Here is a 21,897-nt window from a genome sequence, read left to right as displayed (position 1 = left end):
TCTCTACTACTCGAGCTGCTTCTCTACCGATCGATTTGTCATTCCAAATCGTGCAATTACAATCGACTCGACGAGCTTTTGATATTCGGGCGATTCATAGGAAGCTTCGCCAAAACTTGATCGTCGATTCGATCTAGGCGGAATTTTACAAATTTTCAATTGATAGTAGCTTGTTAATAGCTTGTTAATAGTGTGTTAATAGCTCAATGTAGTCACAATATTATCTTTCTATTACGCCGCTATTATTCAGCCAAATTCATACGTGCGTCACCCGTGGCGCCCCCCTTTTGGAAGTTATTTACATGCTATTTTCTATGGGGAGAAATTTAGTAGCGTGGCCGCCACTGCCATAACTGGAAGTCTTTTCCATAAGAGCACGTGTTAAAATCGACGCCAGCGCTGTAATCCCCTCCATCCACGCGCACACTGCGAATACGAGGAAACGTAAGCTGCAGATGCTATATCAAGTTCTTTATTTGCGACGTTGTTCGAGTAAATATATCATCCGCGTTATGTACATCACTAGGTACGCGCAATCAACATCACTGACGTTCGACTATGAGGTATGTATAATATAGGACCAAGAGCTAGTTCGACGTTGGCCAATTATTGGTCTACTATCGACAACGGCGAGTTTTGCGCTCGACACGACGTCGAATCGCAGTCGGCGAAGGATATCCGTCACGTGCACGCGAACGGATAAAAGCTTCCCGTCGACGACGCCTAGCATCCTCCTGGCCTCGTCGAGTACAGACTCCGAGTCAAGCCTCGGCTATCCTCTCGCCCACTCATCTGAGCAGCTCGGGCCAGGACTCGGCGATCGAGCCACGATTCCATTGAAGCCACGACTCGAGCCGCGACATCGATTACACATCGATATCAACGTTCGCGAGTAACGAGTAACGGCGTCGTATATCGTGACTGGCGCATTTGCCATTAACAGCTCTCAAGGCTGCTGGCTGCACTTGTATGTCACGATTGCACTACTTGCTGCGAGCTCTCGTCGTGCGCTCTTTTTCCTACTTTATCTCTGCATTTGACGATTTAATTAACTTCGAATCTTCCATTCGTCGATGCCAAGCAGGCATCTCATAACATCACCAACCGACATAAAATACAGCAAATATACAGCAAAGCCCTTTATTAATTCGTCCCTACATTAATTGCATTAAATTAATCAAGTATCAATCGGTTGATGATGAAAAATTAGCCAATACAGGTGTTGCTCGCTCAGCCCCTAATCCTGTAAAAGATCTTGAAGCATGTTTACTGATGTGCTCTGCTAAATTGCATTAATTTATCTCGAGGCTTGATAAAATAGAGACTGGACTAGCATTTCGCAAAATCGGTGACCCGCACTACTTGTACAGCTACAAGACATATCCACCATTCGATCGCCTTGTTTTTTCGTGCAATTATTACATTTTAGATAATAAATTAGTCGACGATATTAGTATAACGAATTTCTCTCTCTCTCTCTCTTTGTCTCTTATAGGCACATGGACTCGGTCGAGTGTCTCGATGATGCAACGACTTCCTACTTCCTAGTGAGGTAATAAAACACGCGATACTCGCGCACAGACGAAGCGTAAAGAGCTCGCGTAACGTATCGTGTTTTCACGCTCTCGTGTGCGCCTTCGTAAAAAGTCCAAGGCAAAGCAAGACTATGAATAAAGTCTAGAAGCCACGAGTGCGTAATCTACGCCACGAGTAAACTATCATTCATGCAACGAATGAATGAAAATTGGATCATGCGCGGCCTCTGTAAAATCGATAACTTACCTTTCGACGCAGCACTAGGTAGCTCCAAATGATGCTCGATCGATTTTATCAATTGGAGCCTCGAATTTTAATGGACTTATTTGGGCGCGAAATGACGCTGATATAAGAACGAATAAAAGCAAAATTCAGCTGGATCCATGATATTTTCGTTTCTACTTCCGAGACGAAAACGTGGCGATCGGATCGGATCGTTGGCCGAGTGTAATTAACGGATTTCTCAAAGCGATGGCTCGTCGTCGACACGTACGTCGTGAGGACCCGCGAGTACCTTCGGCGCTTGCTCGAGCCAGAAAAGCTGCTAAGACGCTCGCGACAACGATCGATGACACGCGTACGTCGAGCCCACGCGTTCCTCGCGCCCAGACTCCCGTCGAGTGAGGCTATAGACCCAACTATATTACAGACTTGTTGCTTCGAATCGCCTTCCCACCCACTGCTCTCCCTAAAGCTGTTCATTGAACCTGCAGCTATACTAGCATCGACTATTTATTCCTAATGAGATACTTTTTTTTCTTCGCTACTCTTCTCGTTTTTCTCGCGTCTCTGCGCAATGCCTTTATCCAAGTGGCGAAAATCCAACTCGCTGCGTTAATCCAAGAGCGGGGAAACTCGATATCGCGCGCTCTAGCTCTCACCGCGGCGGCTGCACTTGTACACGCTCGCAGATAATAGTCAGCGCCAAAGTACATAATATATAGAGAATACATAAACCAAAGAGAAGGGAAAGATAGCAAACGAGTTGGCGCAAAAGTACGTCTGTTAAAGAGGCAAAAAGACTTGCTTCCGGTTTCCGTTGAAACGAGATTGGCGCACCTACGGATTCTGTGCTACGCAAGCCACTGACTACTCGCTCGGCTACGTCGACTCCACTGCTCTTGTAGCGCTGCTATGATCGTGGCAATAGGCAGCGATTAAATTTCTAATAATTCATTGCGCAACGGGGATGCAACGATATCGGCATAATCTAGGCCGATTCGGGCCTAGTTTGAGCTCCGGACTCGCTCCTTCTGGCTCCGGCTACAACATATCAATGATTTTTTTTCATCCCTATTGGCAAGTATACTTTGCGTTTCTGACTCGTTTTCGCGATAATTATCACTGCAGCTGCTGCCGCGCGTATACAAGCTTGAAAATTGATTTATGAAGCGAAAAACTCGTATGAAATATAGAAGAAGCCGTCGTTGATCTACTTTTGCTTTTGTCCAACGGCCGCTCATTAATTATTTCAGCGCTGCCGAGCAGTATATTATTTTACGCTTAAGACATTTAGAAATTCGTTACAATATTTAGTCGATGGCATTAGTTGTGACTTGATATAAATAATAATAGACTTGATTCAAAGGTCTTGCATGATTTTATTGTACTCCTTTTACCATCTGTACCAGTATACAGTACACGTTGAAAAATGTCGTTACGTATAATAAATAATTCATTTTTTTTGTTTATATATGCACATTAATAAAATTCAATTGATTATTGAAGAAATCAACAAGTTAGACGAGCTAATTTCTAGATCAGTGGTACTCTCGATACAAAATTAGTACAAAATGTTGTTTCGTCTCGATCGCACTAATAGGCAACAAATAATAGTTAAAACAAAATACAGGAGGGCATAGGAATACACGGACAAACATATTTTCACGCAGTCATGAAATTATATGAAAAATTAGAGAATCTGGAAGGTTTTCTTCAATTCGACCATCAACTGCCAGTCGTTCTTGACGAGATCTTCCCTGAAGAATTCTTTGCAAGCATCGATGCTCTGTCGGGTTATCTGTAAAACAAAATCATTCATTATTATCAATTGCACCATTAACAGTACGACGAGTTTATTGTATTGATATTTGGAAAAGGTGAATAATATGTGATTCGGTCTGTCAAAGAAGTACAAACAATCATACAGGTCAATCGTGCCGCAACGACGATCTCTTCGAGTCAGAGTCAAAGTCAGATCGAAAAAAGTTGGGGGCAACGAAGCGACGCGAATGAGATAATCGAGCTAATTCACGGCGAGTCAATCTCGGTGGACGTCGCCCACGAGGCCTTTATGACTCTATGTGTGCGTACATAATCCAATTCCATTAGCACATCTCAATGTATATATAGACAGGCACGAAACCACTACGACTTCCGCGGGTGCGGCGAAAGCTGCTATATACACACACACACACACATATTTGAAGCGGCGTCTATATGTATAGCTGTAGTTTATTGATAAGTACAGTACGTATAGCTGGTCTCGAGTCCGAAGGCAGGCATGCACGCACACACGCACACACACGCACACACACACACAGCTCATTGGTTCCATTCATGCTCGTTCGCCCACACTCGTGTGTGGACGGCGTTATAGAAAGCGATCGAAGCGTGTATCTCGGAGAGACTCGAGCAAAGGCGCTCGTGACGATATTGGCAAGCCGCCCACGCGACGCGAGGAAAGGGGTGCGCGTGCCACAGACGACGCGGCTTTCTCTCCGACCAAGAGGAAATAATTCATCGTGTAATTCGCGCTCTCGCTACCGGACACTGCTTCTCTCTCTCTCTCTCTCTCTCTCACTACTCACTCACTTGCTCTTTTTGTCAATCGGCAAAATCTATATACAATAAAAATAACGCGAGCCAGAGACTAGATCCAGCCCACCGATCTTTTGCCAAGCTATTTCCATATTCCATATCACATTTCTATTCTATTCTCCATATCTTTTTAGACGCGTCTACGCTTTCTTTTTTTGTCGGTTTGACGCCTTCAAAAATTACGACCAATATCATTGAGCACAATAGCGTTTACGCGTATTTCAATCGATTGTCGCGGCGTTTCCGTTACTATGTACATACCCTTGCCTCGCACACATACTCGCAGAGCAAACATCGATGTAAATATAGTTGGATATTGCACGTGACGCGTTGCTAATTATAACAAAATGTTCCGAGGCGATCGCAGAAAAAGTGAGGAAAAATGCCAAAGTAAAATCGTGAAAGATATCTGCCGATTCAATTGCAGACATCCTTTCATAAGGGAGTTGGACGGTATTAGGCAAAGATACACGTAATCTGCAGAGATACATGCATTGAGTACGGACACGAGAGTTACGAGTGCACTTCGAAAGCGTCACAACGAGCATCGCCACACGTTTCTCTTCTCTTTCTATCAAAACGTTTCCGCGAGTGCGAGCCGGAAGTTCCATTTCATTCATGAATCGACACAATGTCTACTGTATGTGTGTCGAGTCACGACTGTCGTGCAGTCGCCTCCTCCTGTAGCGGCTCTATAGACGCTCTGCACGTGTGCGTACGCGCGTGCATTCATACACGCTCAGTTTTTCCCTTTCGTCCATTCTCCCTTGCGCTGTAATAGCGCACAATGTGCGCCATGATGAGATGACGACCAAAGCCAGTCGTACGAAATTGTTTCCTCCGACTGTTATTACAAGCATCTACTCGAGCCTCTCCTACATATATATCTGTGAATATCAAAGGCCTCGAATGCATAAGCCTGTAATTTATTCCATGTATGCGTGCAAATGACACCGGATTTTCTCGAGTATCGGACTGAATCGCTTTATGCACTGCATAAATGCGCCATTAGCAACAGCAGTAACAGCATCCAGCCAGACGTTATCGGTTTCTTTCATGCACCCAAAGCCTAGTCTCTGTGCTGCCTCTACTTGCACTCATTCAACTGCATTCGCTTTACCAATTCTTTTTCTCCAATGTCAGGTTAACGAATGATTAAAAGTATTTATTACAGGATACATATCTTGTTGCTGATTCTGTACAATTTCATTCGTCCGTTGTTCCATTTAGCTCTTTGCTAAACTTACAACATCGCCTTCTTTAGAGTTGACAATTTTTTTATCAATTTTCATTTTAGGATTTTCAATTGCTTTCTACTATAAAAGATTTTATTGACGTTTCTGGTCCTTTTCCCTTTGATACATAAATCGAAAGAAGGAAAAATTAAAAGGACAAACAAATTTATTTATATAAACCCGGGCCAGCTTAGCTCATTGGATCAGAAGGTAAATAAACATACGTTTCGGGGGCCTACTTTCGAATACACAAGCCGAAAGTATAATACTTCCGTCAAGATAATGTAATATGCTCGGCACTTCCGATTCAATAGCTTGGTTTGCGGTAATTCACGTTATAATGTATTTCTGCCTCGGATTCGCCAACTCTGAGTCTTTCGTTACGTGCAAGCGAAAAAATAAGCTGGATTAGGCTTTCGATGAATTGAAAATCAGAGGGATTTAAGGGAGGAGCAAAGAGAAAGCTGCTTTTGCCAACACTAGCTACTACATAGCTTTGGATTTTTGCTCTCGGTGACTTTGCTGGCCATGATTTCCCGAAGGGGATTCTTTTGGATCGTCGTGCAGGCGAGCTGCAATAGTCGGCTGATTCTTCGACGAGCGATCGACAATGACGAGCTCGAGCCGCAATCGTTTCGAGTCTCGAACACGATAAATGGATGAGCGATCGACGCGTCGTTTTATCGCGCGAGAAGCTAGAGCAGGAATCGGACCAAATCTCGGTGGGCACACGACGAGCGCGTGGAGAGGAAGCGTCGATGCGTGCACACGCGCCCGGGGCCCAGGAGCCCGACTACCGCTGCGCCCCGATCGGCCCGTGCGCCTTGGATAACCGTGGGAACAGACGAGCGCCGCTTCCGGCAACTGCTGTATACCACAACAACAACGCCAGCATCGGCAGCAGCAGTAAAGACACGACCCTTATGCAGACTTTTGTGCAGCGTCGTACGTGTGCGAGCTCGTGTATTATTCGGCCAGTGAGTACGCGGCTTCCGCCCCGCTGCCATACTCATACTCGAACTCGCCAGGACTCACCACTGAGACTACGCCTCGAGAATGTCAACGCGAGCGAGCAAAAGACACGTAACTTTATAATGACAATGCACGTGTCGTTCTCATTTTCTTTTCTCCCTTTGGTTGCTGCAACGTGGACAATCCCTCCCAAAGAAGTTCCAGCTGCTTCTTTTTTTCATTTCGATTGATTGAATTCTCGTCGCGATCGCACACAATATACATCGGACAACATTTTTTTTACTACAAGCAACTCGTCGATTCAGTCTCTATGTGTTGTGCAACAAGACAAAAAAAGTAAATAATGATAATAAATGAAAGAAGCAACAAGTGGTAACCATTTAGTCAATCGGTGTGGATCAATTTGCCGCTAATTCTCCAGGACTGTGAGTTTTTTCTACGGAAACTAGCGTCTACTTGAATCTATTCAACAAGAGATATACATCATAGGATTGTAAAACTGCGCTACGCCTACTTTCGTTCGCACCGAAAATTCGAGCGATCATCGAAAAAACGATCCCATTGAGTGGCTCAATTGGATGGATACCAACTACTTAAAATTAATCACAGCAAATGGGATAGGCGAACATTCGTTGCGGACAAAACGCAACATCTGTTTTTTACATTCGGTACAAAAAATATCCGATAAGATTGACATTCGTGAAATTTCAGATACTTCCTGACAAGACGCTTTTGTCGATCTTTCAAAATCAATGAATCTTCTCGGTACTCATAATTTTCCATGTTCAACTAAAAACGAGAGCCGTGAGAGAAATAATTTTCTGCTGACAGTTCGAAACTCGCGTCCGATTATTTGTCGATTATCTACTCGAGAAAAAACATTCAAGTATCAAAGAACTGAGCTATGAAGTGCACCGAATTAACTAAGAAAATCCAAAGATGTGAACTTGGTGCTTTTGTAGTACTAATGGTACTTTGGCTGTTTAACCGCAGGCAATGGCTCCATTGATAATTTAATCCAAGTTAATGGCGAGATATCAGAAGCTACGGCTCTGCTAAAAAGATATACAAGTCTTAGGAGAGGGTGTCAGACCACCATTTCTCACGCGATCAATTAGAGTTGTCGTGGCAATTACGTTTATTCTTTATCGTTTTGGGAGCTTTATATTTTTGTTCAGTATCAATTTAGTTGCCGTAGATCGAGGTAAAATAAAATGTTAAAATAGACGTATCAGTACTTTGTATTGTTTTTTTTTCAAAATCTTACTAATTGTTTTCTTCTGCCATTTTCACTCGTTTGCAGCAAGGATGAGTATTTTTCTTCGACGTAGTACTGCACTTGCGAATAAATATCTTGCGTATATGAAATCAATCTGCTTTCTACTCGAATTGCTATAGAGGTAATTTTCACTTGCGATTGCTCGTGGCTCATATGAAATTGATTTAAAGTCCTTCTCTCGATCGTTATTACGAAGTTTTGTAAGGGCAACTTTCATCGATGTTGAGAGCGCAGTTTGATCGAATTTCACCTTCAGACTTTTCATGAGCATACTCTAATTGAAAATCAATAGCAGTTTGTATGGTATTTGGAAAAAGTGTTCATTCGCCGCAAGGTCGTACGCAATGGTCGACTCGAATAAACCACAGTATTTTTTTGTACAAACGAAAAACGAGCGTACATGAATAATAAAAATTTATTCGTAGATCGACTCAAATTCTTTCAATATGATACAACAATTTTTTTTTGAATAAGGCAAAAATTATTCGGACGTAAGAGCAGTGAGGGTAATACAAACGGTAAGTGATATCGAAACGATTTGCAGGATGCATTTTCTGTGCCTGCGATCTAATTTAAATCTGGACATTTGTCTATCCTTGAAAATAGAGCTCGAACATATTTTTGGCGTTTCTTCTATCAATTTGTGTTGAATTAAAAAACGCCAGTGGATAAACATCGAATATTTAACGATTGTTTTACGTAACTCTTACTACCAAGTGCGATCGACTTTGCTGTCGTACAGAAAACATGAAAAGCTACGAATGAGCCACGCGAAGCGAACCACTCGAGCAAAAGAGAGAGAGAGAGAGAGAGAGCCATTGAGAAGAAAGCCGGTTTTTTCTGCTCCACTATAGGTATATGCGCGTGGATGGAGCATGGAGAGACCTTGTCGAGCTAAAAAAAAAGGAAAAAAGGAAACATCTCCGCTCCAGTCGTACAGAAAAAAGCTGCAGCTAGATAGCTCGCTGATGGATGCGTCCATCCCTCCCCATGCTTGTACGCACACACACGTATGCAGCTCGGGGGGAAATCAATTACGCGCGGACTGACTGACTATAACCCATAATATTGTACTCTTAGTTTTATGGATTGTTTGCAGTAGCGAGTTCTTATTGCCTCTCTATCTCTTGTTGGTGAGTTTGCGTACGTGTCTTAATCTCGTAGGTGGGCTTAGGCAGACTGTCAGCTTGCACTATACGAACGAACTCAAAATGAAATGAAATTCGTACAGATGAGATATGGCAATTGCAATTCGTAAGCTAGGCAAGTATTATTTGTTGCAAGAGCAGCTGAAAAAGCTCGACCACTCTCCCATGAGACATTTTACACCGGCGATGGTAGGCCCGTTTCCTGTATCTCCCGATAAGTCGCGCCAGCCAGCTCAATACGCTCGCTCGTTTGGTTGCAACGACCTCGTTATTTTTTCTTGCATCTTACTCGACAATTGCTGTCGACCTTTGTATCGAATCGAAAGAGTCGCAAGAGTCAAAGCATATGAAAGATAAAGCTCGGAGATAGGCGCGGAGAGGCAGAGAGACTGTTGCACGTCGAGGTGACCGGACGTCGAGCCACGTATAATTGGCCAGATGATCGGTACGAGCGACGCAGCGATACGCGCGTTTCGAGAATATCGCGATCGACGACGAGCTCGACAGCGGCGATACGTGCCAGCCGACGCGCAGTTATCGCAGTTACGCGCGCAACAGCTCTGCATACGGGATACGGGACGAGAGGAGCAATAGCTGCTCGCAAGGAAGGGGAGCCGCCGTGCGTAGTATACCTTGCGCCCGAGGAAGTGCAAGTTATTGGCCAAGCGGGGACGGAAGCTGCGGCCGTCGACCCGACTCGCTCTCCAGTTCGAGCTGAATGGCGACAACGACGGCGTCGGACGCTCGAGCGAGCGGAGCCCCTGTATGCCCTGGTTTCGTTCGGTCGATTCAGCCGCTCAATGAAACGCTTCCCCTCTTCGCGATTCTCCTGCCCGTCCGCAAAATCGCGTACGCTTCCTTACGATATTACGCGCTGGTCGCAGGCTTAGGCCGCGCAAAAGTTTTCTCCGTTGCAAAACGTTTTCTCCTCTCCCATTATCTAGCCTCAACTTCACCTGGCCATACTTCCTTTCTCAATATTTCTGTCCAATTTGTTTTCCTTTATTATATTTGTTTACTTAATTATTTGGCCAAAACAAGGCATATTTTGATTAAATTGTTTGTTTTTTTCTCGTTTCCGTTTACTTATGGCGAGCCGACAGCCACGTATCAGCCGAGATGATGGTGCAGCATAGAGCGGCGGATTTTCGCGGCTCTCCTCTCAATGAAAGCCCTGTGCGCTTGGGCCCAGAACTGAGTCGCGCATCGTTGATAGCGCGTCCAAGCGAACCAGTTTGCTGCATACCTTGTCGCGCGATGCGTGACCTTGCTCGAGCCGAGCTGCTGCGCCGCTTCTCCCTTCCCCAGCGATTCGTGCCTGTAGAAATTGCCCTGATGCATGTGGGCGACGAGCATCCGCTCGCACACGCGCGCGCCCAACTCCACGGACACTCGTGTGCATCGACTCGAGATTTCCGGATTTTTACCGACGGGCTTGGAGCTTTACTGCCTGCTGCTGCAGCCCGTAGCTATACATCGTAATCGAGTTTGGCCGAGTCTCGCGATCCCCTTTGATTGGCCTGCAGCAGCTCACCTCGCTTGCGTAGCTATGCGATGCCATTTTTATTTCACACCTCGAGAGTATAGTTGCGTGCAAAATTGTAGGCTCGCAGTCGAGTCGCCTCGAGCCGCTTGCCCAGCTGTAAATTAGGCCTGATTCTAGCTACGTGCCAGCAAGGATATACATCGATATATTCCTCGAGTGCACGATTGCGTTGAAAAAAGAAAAATGTCAAAGCGACGCGTTGCCTTGAGCGGATCGCACATGGGCAGCTGACATTTTGGCCCCAAACAACAGAATAAATCAGCCCTCGGCAAAATCAGGAGCTCGCTCTGCAGCTAGTACGGATGCTGTTAGGCCTCGGAAGATCCAGTGGAATCGTCGACTAGCGGACGTCCATCCACCGATCCATAGCTACGCGTGCAAGGAGAGTAATTTCAGAGCACGTTTGTAAGCCGATAGTTTGCTCGTGGTCACGTTTCGACGCGTGCGCGGTTCTCTTCGGCAGACACACGTACGCTATGCGTACGTACCATCTCCTTCAACTGTGGCTTAAAACTCTAATCGAGTCGTACTCGCTTTTGCAGAATATCACTGTGTGCCTCCAAAATCGTGCGCTACCAAAAATATCGGAATTTCCCGTCCGTTATACTCTCGTACACGATACTTGCTCGGCGATCGTTGTATGCGCGCAGGCCCGACCGATTTACTCCTCGGATGGTCCACTCGACTACTTGCCTCCTACTTGACTCGCTACGCGCTTACGTGAGCTAGCTACTGCTCTACGCTGCTGACTTGTGCGCCGCTTTTCGCCAGGCAGCATATTATGGGTATATTTTATGCATTATTATACAGCTGCGATAGACTCAGCGCGCGCACGTATCGTATCGAGAATCGTATTTCGAGGTCGAGCCGAGCTGCCACGTACGCAGCTATCCAATCCGGTCGTCTCCTAACCGATACACATACAAAAATACGTACTGCAAGCGTAGCCATAGCCACGCTGAGCTGCTGCTTTGGATAGCTGCATCGAGCATGCAGATATCTTAACGCAGGCAATAATTGTATTTCATAGCTCCAGTTTTCTACTCGATTCAAGTCCAGCGAGCAGAGCGGCAGTAGCAACAGATCAACTGCCAAAGTAAGCAACAACATTCATTTCATCCAGATCGTCGACCTATCTGGGTATACGCAGCAATGGACAGAACAACAGATAGTTTAGCGTACCCTTTTTAGGACACTAATTTAGAATGTACGATGAAAATATATGAGCTCAACGGAGCCTGTCCAGCTGGCTCCTTTCGACTCGTCTAATCGCTTCGACGACTCGATCATTTTTTCACGCGAAACCGCGCTCGGACACAATGCCCTAACCATCGATAATCACGAATCAAAACCTCCTTGGCGCAGAACAACGTCGTTGGAATATCTAGAATTTAGAATGTATAGTCGAGTAGGAGAGCTTAGTTGAGAGCAGTCGTATCGATATGACTTGCATTGAATTTTTATTTACTTTTCAGGATAAATGAAAAAGTTCTCTCAATTATCTGGCGAAATCGGAAATTCCGATGATGCAGTAGATACGTGTGTGTCCTACGTCTATGCCTTCGGAAAAAAGATGGCAAGAAGAAAAAATGGAAACGCCGAGCAGGTAGCGGCGTATGGAGGTGCAAACGCACATATATAGCACGTATGTATGTGTGTATAATATATTTAAAGAGAGGTAGGTAGGATGTATCGCATATATATAGCGGTGGCGGCAGCGCATGTAGAGTCGTGTTTACGCGTTTCCGTTATCGTGGATACGTGGCGTGGATAACGATGATGTGTGATACCAGCTGCACGCTTATAATAGCTCATAGCTCTCGTATATCTTGCACAAGCTCATATGTATGTATGTGTGTTGCGTATATATATAAGAGCATATATTCGCATTTACGTACGGCAGCTGCAAACACGACGATCCGTTACTTTAGTTGTACTGAACAAGTATAAGCAGTGGCAACTCTCAACTTATCTTAATAACAGCTCAGTACCTCAATTAGCTCTATTTTTGCATACCAATTTTTATAGCTCGACTCTTTGAGATCATTGTTATTTGCTTTTTTTTTATCATTCACTAGTTATCGCTAAGCGCGCTTCGCGCGCATTTTTAAGCAAATTTATTAAAATTATAAGCCAACTATTTTATTGTTTTTTTCATGAGTCAATCATTAATGGAGGTACAACATTTTTTAAGTGAACATGATGACATACTCTTCGTTATAAATGATCTTCTTTGACAAGGGATTAATTGAAAAACAATGAAATACGTATGAAATGATCCTCCTCACTTAAAATAATGATGGACTTGAAAGTGAAGCCAATCTATTCGGCCTGTGATTGGTCGAGTTACTTATACCTCGAGACGAAAAGCAATAAAGTGACACCTATGGTCAAAATAGTAACTTTCTTAAAAACCTACTGAAAAAATTAAGCGCACGAAGCGCGCCTGAAAGTTACTAGTTTTCAAAAATCGACATTGCAGCCCCAGTAGATGTTTTCAAGCAGAAATGCGAGCTATTGCTGGATATGGTTTTATGATCCCATATCGAAACTTCTTAGCAACACGAAGTTGCACCGCAGAGCAGTACAATGAAGTGCTATTTCCAGTTTATTAACCAGCAAGATGCCTCTTTCGAGCACAATTCTGAATGACGCTACATTCGCATCCCGTTGCGTAAAAATAATAAAAATCAACTTTGGCTAAAGATGGCACTTTGCGAAAACAATTTAAAACTCTACATGCTGATATCGAAGTCGGCCCAAAAATCAAAATTTCAATCCAGTTTTCTGAATCTTCACTGAATATTTATCTAAAATGCTCTACAGTAGCTACCTTAAAATCATTAAAATAAAGCTCATTCACCATTAAAATCATTAAAATAAATAACATGTTCACGTAAAACTCTTTGTGATAAAACGCTAGGATTCACGTTGTTCAACGCTCATGAGAACGCAGATTGCTCGTTTTTGAAAAGAACAATCCAAATTATAAATTACTTTCCCTTGTCAATTTAGAAAAAAAATAATCTGCGTTCGCAACACTTTCAAGTGTAGTGTTTACGAATTACTCTTTTGAATCCTATTAAGTACGGTCTCGAAAAGAATTTCTGGCGAACGTTTCTCGGGAATAAATTTTTAGAAGTACCAATGTCAACTCTTTGGGGTTTAAAGCGTGTTCAGTTTTAAATTGTCTTCGTTAAATGTGATTTTTTTTATTTTCATTGTATGGATGGTCGAAGCAGAAATCAAGTCCTATCCTTCTTAATCCACAGTAGCATCATTTTGCTATGAGACATAGATATATTTTATTTATAAATGATTTTACCAGCGTCCCGTAAGCAACTACTTTCCTTCGCCTGCGCAGAGAGCGAAATTCTATTATGGGAATACTGAATATGAAATATCGTATGTAGTCTTAACCGCCAAAAAAGAAATCCCTTATGCACTTCTTTTGCGGCCTCGGCTTCGCCTCGGCCTGGGGTTATGTACTATTTGATTTTTTACTAGACTTTTATGTGCGCGCTACGCGGAACTCTTATGAGTATGTAATTTAATATATGAAAGATAATATTAACTACAGAGGGCGTATATAGATGACGCTAAAATATTTCTTGTACTCACATGAAGTTGGCTCTAAAAGGGTTCAATTCGATCTATAATCGCAATGGCTCTTATATTAATTAGATTAGATTAGATTCTGACTGATCAGGTTAACGAATTATTTATTAACAATCTTTTTAATCTGATCGGTGCCGATTATACATTTCGATTTTGATTCGATATCGATATACATACTTCAATTCATAGAGACATTCAGCGCGCTTCGCGCGACTCATCATTCGGTATTCGATTCGATATTCGATATTCGATAAGCTCCATGATTCGATAATCGCATCCTCAAATTTATTATTAGAGATTTTACATTAAGTGTGTATTTGCCTCTCTAGCTATAAACATATTGACAATATCCAAAATAATTACGTAGATATTTGATTGTCAAATGGAAATTTGATTAAAGAAAAGGATTCATAGGAACGATATTGGATTCGAAAAGGGCAATGTATCATTTGTACAAATGGAAACGCTCGCATAGCAGCGAACGAGATATTCACGAATTATAAAGTTTGTTCGAGGTTATGACAAAAAAACATCGATTCTGGCTTCTCTTTCTTTCTCTCTTATTACTCGCTGCTCAACTCATTCAGATTTTCATCGACTCGAGTTTTCGTTGGTTGTACGGCATTTTTTTTTTATTAAATACGGCACACAAGCCAAGCGATAACTGCTACGCAGACCGGAGACGGCGGCAGAAGGGAAAAAACCTGTTTAGCGCCCGAGAGAGAGAGAGAGAGAGAAAGAGGGAGAAAAAAGAGAGCTATATCCTCTCGCTACTTGCGCTCACTTACGCAGGTGCTCTTGAACAGAGAGCGAGACAGATATGGAGGGACAAAGGGACAAAAAGTGAATCCGCGCTGACAAGGTACCATTTCGCATATAGTTAGAGCCATTAAAAGTTTCAAAGCCGCGAAAGCTTCAAAGAGGGACTTACTGACTACGAGTTTTGCTGCCGTTGGCCGTTTAAAATAATGTTTCTTCAATAAAAACTACTTGGATACCGGGCGTAGCTTCGAAACGAAGTAAATATATCGATGCAGATCGAAGAAGGCTTGGACTTGGTTCGACCGGTACACAGTAGTTGAAAGTCTCGGGATGAGGGGGAAATTTTTGCGAGGTATTTTAGCGAGAGGTAGAGCCGTGCACGCAGCTTGTCCTTGCTGGCGTTCGATACGCGTGAAAGCGAATCATTATGGCGAATGGCACGTCGATAATTATAGGCATCGAGTGCAGCAGCACGGCGCAGTGCAGGCCACTGGCGTACACTGCTTATATAACGAAAAGTCTCGCGAGCTACCGATATGATACGCGGCTGCAGCCGACAGCGGAAACTCCCGACTTTTCCTTCCTTTTGCACTGCCAGCGGCAATAATGGCAGCTGATTTCATTGCGTTTAGAAAGCCGACCTAATTACCTTTAATGGGTCGCCGAGACGAGAGTCTGACAAGAGTCGGAGATCCTTCTGTACAATTCTAATTATGCGCGATTGCACTTTTATTTCATTTTTATTTCACGGAGGGAGGATCACGAGTTGACTCGTTATAGTCGACTAGTACAAGGCCGCGCGTATAATGCACAGTCGGAATAAGTTTTTTCAATGATACGCACCTTGCTGACAAGCATATCAGTCTCGTCAAAGTGTCGACCGAACATCTTGGGTGCCTCGCCGGGTATGGGCTCGATCTTGATGCAGACTTCTTGACCTTTGCGTGCCGTTTCCACAGGCTTGTTGTTAGATTCTATGCTCGTCACTATACCCAACTCGACAAACTGTAACAATTACAACAGCACAATAAAAGCATTAAATACAGAGTCAAATTAAATATTCAATCATATATTCAGAAAGCTTGGCAGTCGAGTCGATCAATCTCAGCCTGCTACTATACGTTATAAGCTGGCAACATTGAACAATAAATACATAATATAGGCGAGGAATAATTAGGCATTGTTGGAGAAGTATCAAGTTTCGCGCAAGTATCGGAGAAAGAATTCAGATCCGTATACACGAGAGATTTACGAAGAGATGCGGTGAGTGGACACAATACGCCTGCACGATTCCACGGCGAGCAAGAGAAAGCGCGAGTAGGCGGCCGCGAAAAACTCAAATGTTGCAGCAGCGGCTATGTATCCAACAAGATCATCGCATCTCGTAACTTTTTTAAAAAGCTTATACACATACGCAGCTACCCACGTATAAGGATATTTCGTGTCTGCGCGCGCGCTCTGTGTCGCGTCGAGCGCCGGCTTTACGAGCACATACCTTGGATTTAGTGCCTCCTTGCTCTTTCGGCATTGTTATTTCAAATTGAAAAATTGTCACTCGTGACCATCTGACGCTTCAAACTCTAACATACTATACTTGTGCGTCACAAATTCGTTATTATTGACCAATTCTGCTTTTTTGTCAAATAATCGTTTGCGGATGTCTTACGCTAAATATATCTTAGTAAAATTGTACGCTCTTTTTGAATCTCTATAACACGCGATTTTATCTTCGTGAGAGAATTTTTAGTCGACACTGCGCGTGTATAATATCGAAGCGTCGCCGTGGCATACAGAGACGATAAGCGCCGTAGCCATTGGCTTCGATTCTAATAAATAATTTTTATTAAATAATTCTAATACATAATCCTAATAATAAATTTATATTTAAGGTAAATGAATCAATTACTAAAGTACCTAATTATTGGCCAGCTGATTTTGAAATGAGGATAATTATATCTTGTGCTATAATATTGAGATAAACCTTTGACAATTATATTAGTTTCGATACTATGTTGATTGTCAAATGTAACTTTTGCTTCCTCATAGAGGTAGCTTTGTGATGGGTCTAAAATACACTTTTGTCCATTGAGGTGACTAGTATATTTCGACTTTTTTTTAAATGATTAAGTAATCAATTAAGTGTTTGAGCACAGATTTCGAAAGATAAGTAGTTGAGCTTCAATCGAAGACCAAAAACGTTGAGATTCGTCGATTAATCGCATTTACATGGTGAAAATGAAATAGTATATTTCTCAACAGGTGTCGTTATGGTTTTGTAGCAAAACGAAGGATTACGGCACTAGCCAAATGCGAGTTTGTTAAAAAACCATACCTTCAACAGTTGATGATTCTATTTTTTTCCTATGAAAGTCTAAATGAAAATTGAATTCTACATTTTTACAAAGTTTATTATTTTACAGACGAAATAATTTTGAATCCTAAATTTTATTACTTTAACTAACAATTAGGTTGAGTATTTTCAACTAAGATACCATGGCATTCTATCAATTGTAAACAATTGATAGGAATTTCGAATTATGAATCGAATTAAACCATTATAAAATGAACTTTATTTTTTTCACCAAGTTTAAGGGTTTTTTGAAATATTTGAGCAGTGATTTTGAAAGATAGACAGCTACGCAATATTTAAGATCAAAAGTTTTAGGATTTATTCTATGATCTTTAAAGTTATATTGCGAAACAATTTTTTTTCAACACAAGTGTTGTGTTGTAGTAATACTAACTGGATATAAAGTACATTTACGTTGTATCCATGATACTTCTACAATGTATGTAGCATACGTTGGAAGAAAAAAAAACAGATCGGACAAAACCGATTATGAGAAACAAATAAAAGAAAATTTAAATACGATATTTCTTTCATGATATCACTTTGAACAACATGATTTTGGACATTTTTTCTTCCCCACTTCCAACTTCATCTTCAAACTTAATCTTTATATTTATCGTTGTCGATGTCTCCTCTGTGACTATCATATGAATGATAGATTCTTTACTCATTATTCCGCAAAATTGTAAGTGGGAGCGAATTAAAATATGAATCAGTATTCGAGAGGCGAGTAAAATTTAACAATAAGTTTAATTATGTGATGCCCAGGGATGATATTGCAAATCAATGAATAAAAATAAAATTAGGATCAAAACTTTATCGTGCGCGAGATATCCTCTCTTGGATAGGAGTAGGCAGAGGCGGCTGCTGCTGGACAACTATCAGCGCGTGGCAGCAGCTAAAATTTTTAGTACAAATCAGCTGCTGCAACAGCAGCCCACCAGTCAAATCATCGGCTTGAATCGGCTTTCAGTCACGTCTTTAGCAGCAAAAACGCAGTCGACGCCCACATGTATCTATACATGAAGGGCCCACATGAATCCAATCGCGCAATATCGTGTGTATAAGAATTATCAATCTATTTGATAAAATTTGATACGACCTCAAAAACATTACTCTTTCAAAGCTATTTACTAGTGGCAACCCCATTGGTGAGATTTTTCTTGAACTAACAAAATGAGAAAATTCAACGACGTGCACTTAAAATGTGTCAAATACTTAGCTTAGAAGGCCTATACTACTCTTTTTTTTACCGCTATTTGAAGTAGATTTAGCAAAAAATTGTTAAAAAGTAAAACCTGTAGTGTGATACAGATATTTAAATTTCTTCTTTTCTTATTTTCTCAAATCCTTAATGGAAGAAATTTAATTTTATTAATATCATAGCTGAACAATTATTGATTTAGAACTTATTTTTCTGAAAATCAACAAAGGAAAATTAGAAGAAGTGAAAAAGAAGTTGAATAGCGATTGCCGATTCATACGTTTAAATAAGCTACAATTAGCGATAAAAAGACACGAAAGTAACGTCGAGATAGCGAGTGTCTAGTTGGGCGAACGCACCCAAACTCCTCGGCTGATTTTCAGCCCACACATATACCGCACGTAGCGTAGTATAGGTGGAAATGTGCATACGCGCGAGCAAGCTCTAGCAACGCTGCATGTAGCTGCAGATATAAAAAAGTAAAAATGTGAACAGCAGCAGTAGCACAAGAGAGTAGTGGATATAGACCCACGCGGTGGCCACTGCCGTTGCTGGATAGAACGAGCTGCACCTCGCACGACGTCGTCGACCGCGAGAGCTTACTTATACGGCTTGGCTGCAGATCGAAAAGCCTACGCATGCTTCAGTTCGCCGGCAGCGAATTACTCGATCGCAGTAAGACCGGCAGTTTGTTATTACGCACGCAGCGCTTGCTTCATGGATTCGGTCTATCGAATTTGCCACTATAGCTTCGTGCCACTCGGCGACACGATCCTTAGAAATTCCCGGGAACATTCTGTCGTTTGGATGACAATCCGATTTTGCACGCGCCAATCCGAGCGTTTGGATAAAATGTATCCACAGGCACGAGTGTGAGTAAATTACGTATGGGCATCGTCGCCACACCGCAAGATTGGAAATTAGACCGGAAGCCAATTAGCAGGCCGCCGCGTGCTCTTACCTACGCGACGCGCGAAAATGTCAATTATAAGCGCGCATAGTATCTATATATATTATTTTGCGGCTCGGCTGTGGCTTGGTGCTGCGCACACGTAACTGTGTACGTGTAGCGAGGCTCTGGCCTTTTTTTCAAAAGACAGCCGCTGATCCGGGCGCGCCAGCACAGAGAGGTGTCGGCATCTCAGACGAACATCGCGGATTAAGCTTTGATTCGAAACGAGTCGGCAGGAAAACGTAGGCGTTACGGCAATATAAGGCCCGACATTATTTCACGCGGAGCGAGTAGTCCACGTGCGCGACTATATGATCGGAAATGTGCCGTCTCCCAATCATTTTCGCGCAAAACTTCTTCCGGTTGCCCAGGCCGTAGGATGAAAGTGCGGTCCCGATGCTTTGAGTCGCGTGTGCAGAAATTCAATGTGGCATTATTAATCCATGTCTCCGATGCAATACCCACCTTTTGCCGCAGCCTTATAACAAACATTTGCCGATATTGCATTAGTACAATTATTTTATTTTTAAGCAACAATAATGCACTACAAGTTTACTGGTTTTCCAATTTCACGCCGTTCTCCCGATTATGAGCATGTCAAATATATTACTATAAAAATACAGGGCCGAAACAGGAAATACTTCAAACATCTGAATTGTAATTATCTCATTTTATTGCTCTCATAAATTTTACCTTATACTGTTACTATATAATCCACACGATTTTAACGCTAGGCATGGCTTGCGTTATATTTCAATCTTTGTTATCGTAATTATGATAAATAGTAAATTGAATGAACATGTGATACCGTGATTATTTAGCATTCTTGACTTAGATTTTGCCAGCAGTTTCCCTTTATTATCGTTTTTCGTGATGGAGACTTTAATTTAATCGTCAACTACCTCACTTTTACCAATGAAATTTTTCAAAAAAATTTAGTGATATAATATAAATGAGTCTATTTTATTTTGTAAATTTAAGTTACTTATTTAAATGAAGTTTTAAAGTGTACGTTACTTTTTTATATTACAAAAGGGTCAAAGACTCCTCAATTTTTTTCGATGTTTCAATCATTTTATGATGTTTCATAAATCTCAATGAGATAAACGCATATGTGTCAGTTTTCTGACTCCTTCGACAAAATTGCATAGCTGCAAATTAGACAGTAAACTAATGAAATCGGTTTAATATAATTCGGTAATCGGGATAATTATGCTACCAACGTCGGCCCTGTTGGTTGAACCATTGATAGCCCATTTATGCATTGATTCACATTGAAATAGATGGAGTATTTCATTTACACGTATTGAGTCGACACCATTATATATGAAAACAACTTTCAACAAATTTTGAATACGTAAAATAAACATTCATACGCGGTTCAACGATCAGTAACGAAGAAACAAAAGAATACGAAAAATGCAGAAAAATACATATATTGAGTTCGAGCTCGTATCAAGAATGCATACAAGAGTACGTGGCTGCAGTTGCAATTTTTCAAAGTACTTCCGGTCCATTAGACATGGATAAAGCCCACGCCCAAATCATTTCCTGCTTGCGATCGTGCATATTATAAATCAGTTTGGCGCGGAATTTCAATAAGAGCAACGAGTAGTAATAACATAGACACGTACTAGTGTGTTAATGAGACAACGAGATTCATCATCCGATGGCTGCAAGTCCAACATCGCAAATTCGAAAAAAAGCAAAGATTCAGCTGGAAGCGGCCTTGATTAAAAGATAACTTCATTTTTGACAGCATGAGTGAGAAGGGATGTGTCATAACTTTCGTCAGCTTAGAATGACCTTTTTTATACGCGATAGTTTGCTAGAAAAATGCCATGGCTTTGTACGCGCTATCAAATAGGTACGTATTTGCGCTAGCTGTTTATGAAGGGTATGCGGGAGAAAGAAAAAAGAGTGGAAAAAGTCAAGTCCGCGACTGCAAACGAGGCAGTTGGTAGTTTTCACGGAGCTTGCAAGCTGATTCGCTAGCTCAGCATCGCAGGCAGCCGAGTTGGATCTAAGTTTAGTTTTTAGTTTGGCCGCATTTTATGAATGGGCCTATGTTGAGTAAACGACGCGCGAATGAACGACAGTACGAGAGCGAATGCATCATCGGCGCGCTCGAGAGAGGGAGTCGAGTAAAGCAGCGCTGGCGTCGTCGGCTAAAGCTCGCTGCGCCGCTGTTTGGCAGACGTACGCGCGCACACACGCACACGCACGCGCGAGACGGGAACCGGAAGTCTATTTTCGTAGCCTGCACAGATTAAGAAACCTTTGTAGTTCATATGCGCGGACGAGCGAGCAGGCAGAGAAGTTGCGGAGCTGTTGGAGCAGAAGAAGCGAGCGCGAGATTCGGCTAGTTTATGGCAGTGCCGATCATGCGAATGCTCGCAGCCGGTGTTTTTTTACGCCGTGGCGTGATTTCGTGGTCACGTTTTTTCACTCTTCTTTACTCTCTTTAAGTACGAC

The 21,897-nt window shown here is 42.3% G+C and overlaps 1 long non-coding RNA gene across 1 annotated transcript; it reads right to left on the bottom strand.

Moving 5' to 3' along the window:
* Positions 1-3,117: 3,117 nt before the first annotated feature.
* On the bottom strand, positions 3,118-15,917 carry LOC111694418. The gene is made up of 2 exons (XR_002763627.1): positions 15,760-15,917; positions 3,118-3,556 (listed from the first exon to the last, which is right to left on the bottom strand). It is a non-coding gene; the product is annotated as an uncharacterized LOC111694418 (long non-coding RNA).
* Between the last annotated feature and the right edge of the window lie 5,980 nt (positions 15,918-21,897).

The sequence above is a fragment of the Trichogramma pretiosum genome, unplaced genomic scaffold, assembly GCF_000599845.2.
Source record: "Trichogramma pretiosum strain Unisexual culture from Peru unplaced genomic scaffold, Tpre_2.0 scaffold8, whole genome shotgun sequence".
Classification (NCBI taxonomy): Eukaryota; Metazoa; Arthropoda; class Insecta; order Hymenoptera; family Trichogrammatidae; genus Trichogramma; species Trichogramma pretiosum.
This window is presented reverse-complemented; position numbering and strand designations above follow the sequence as displayed.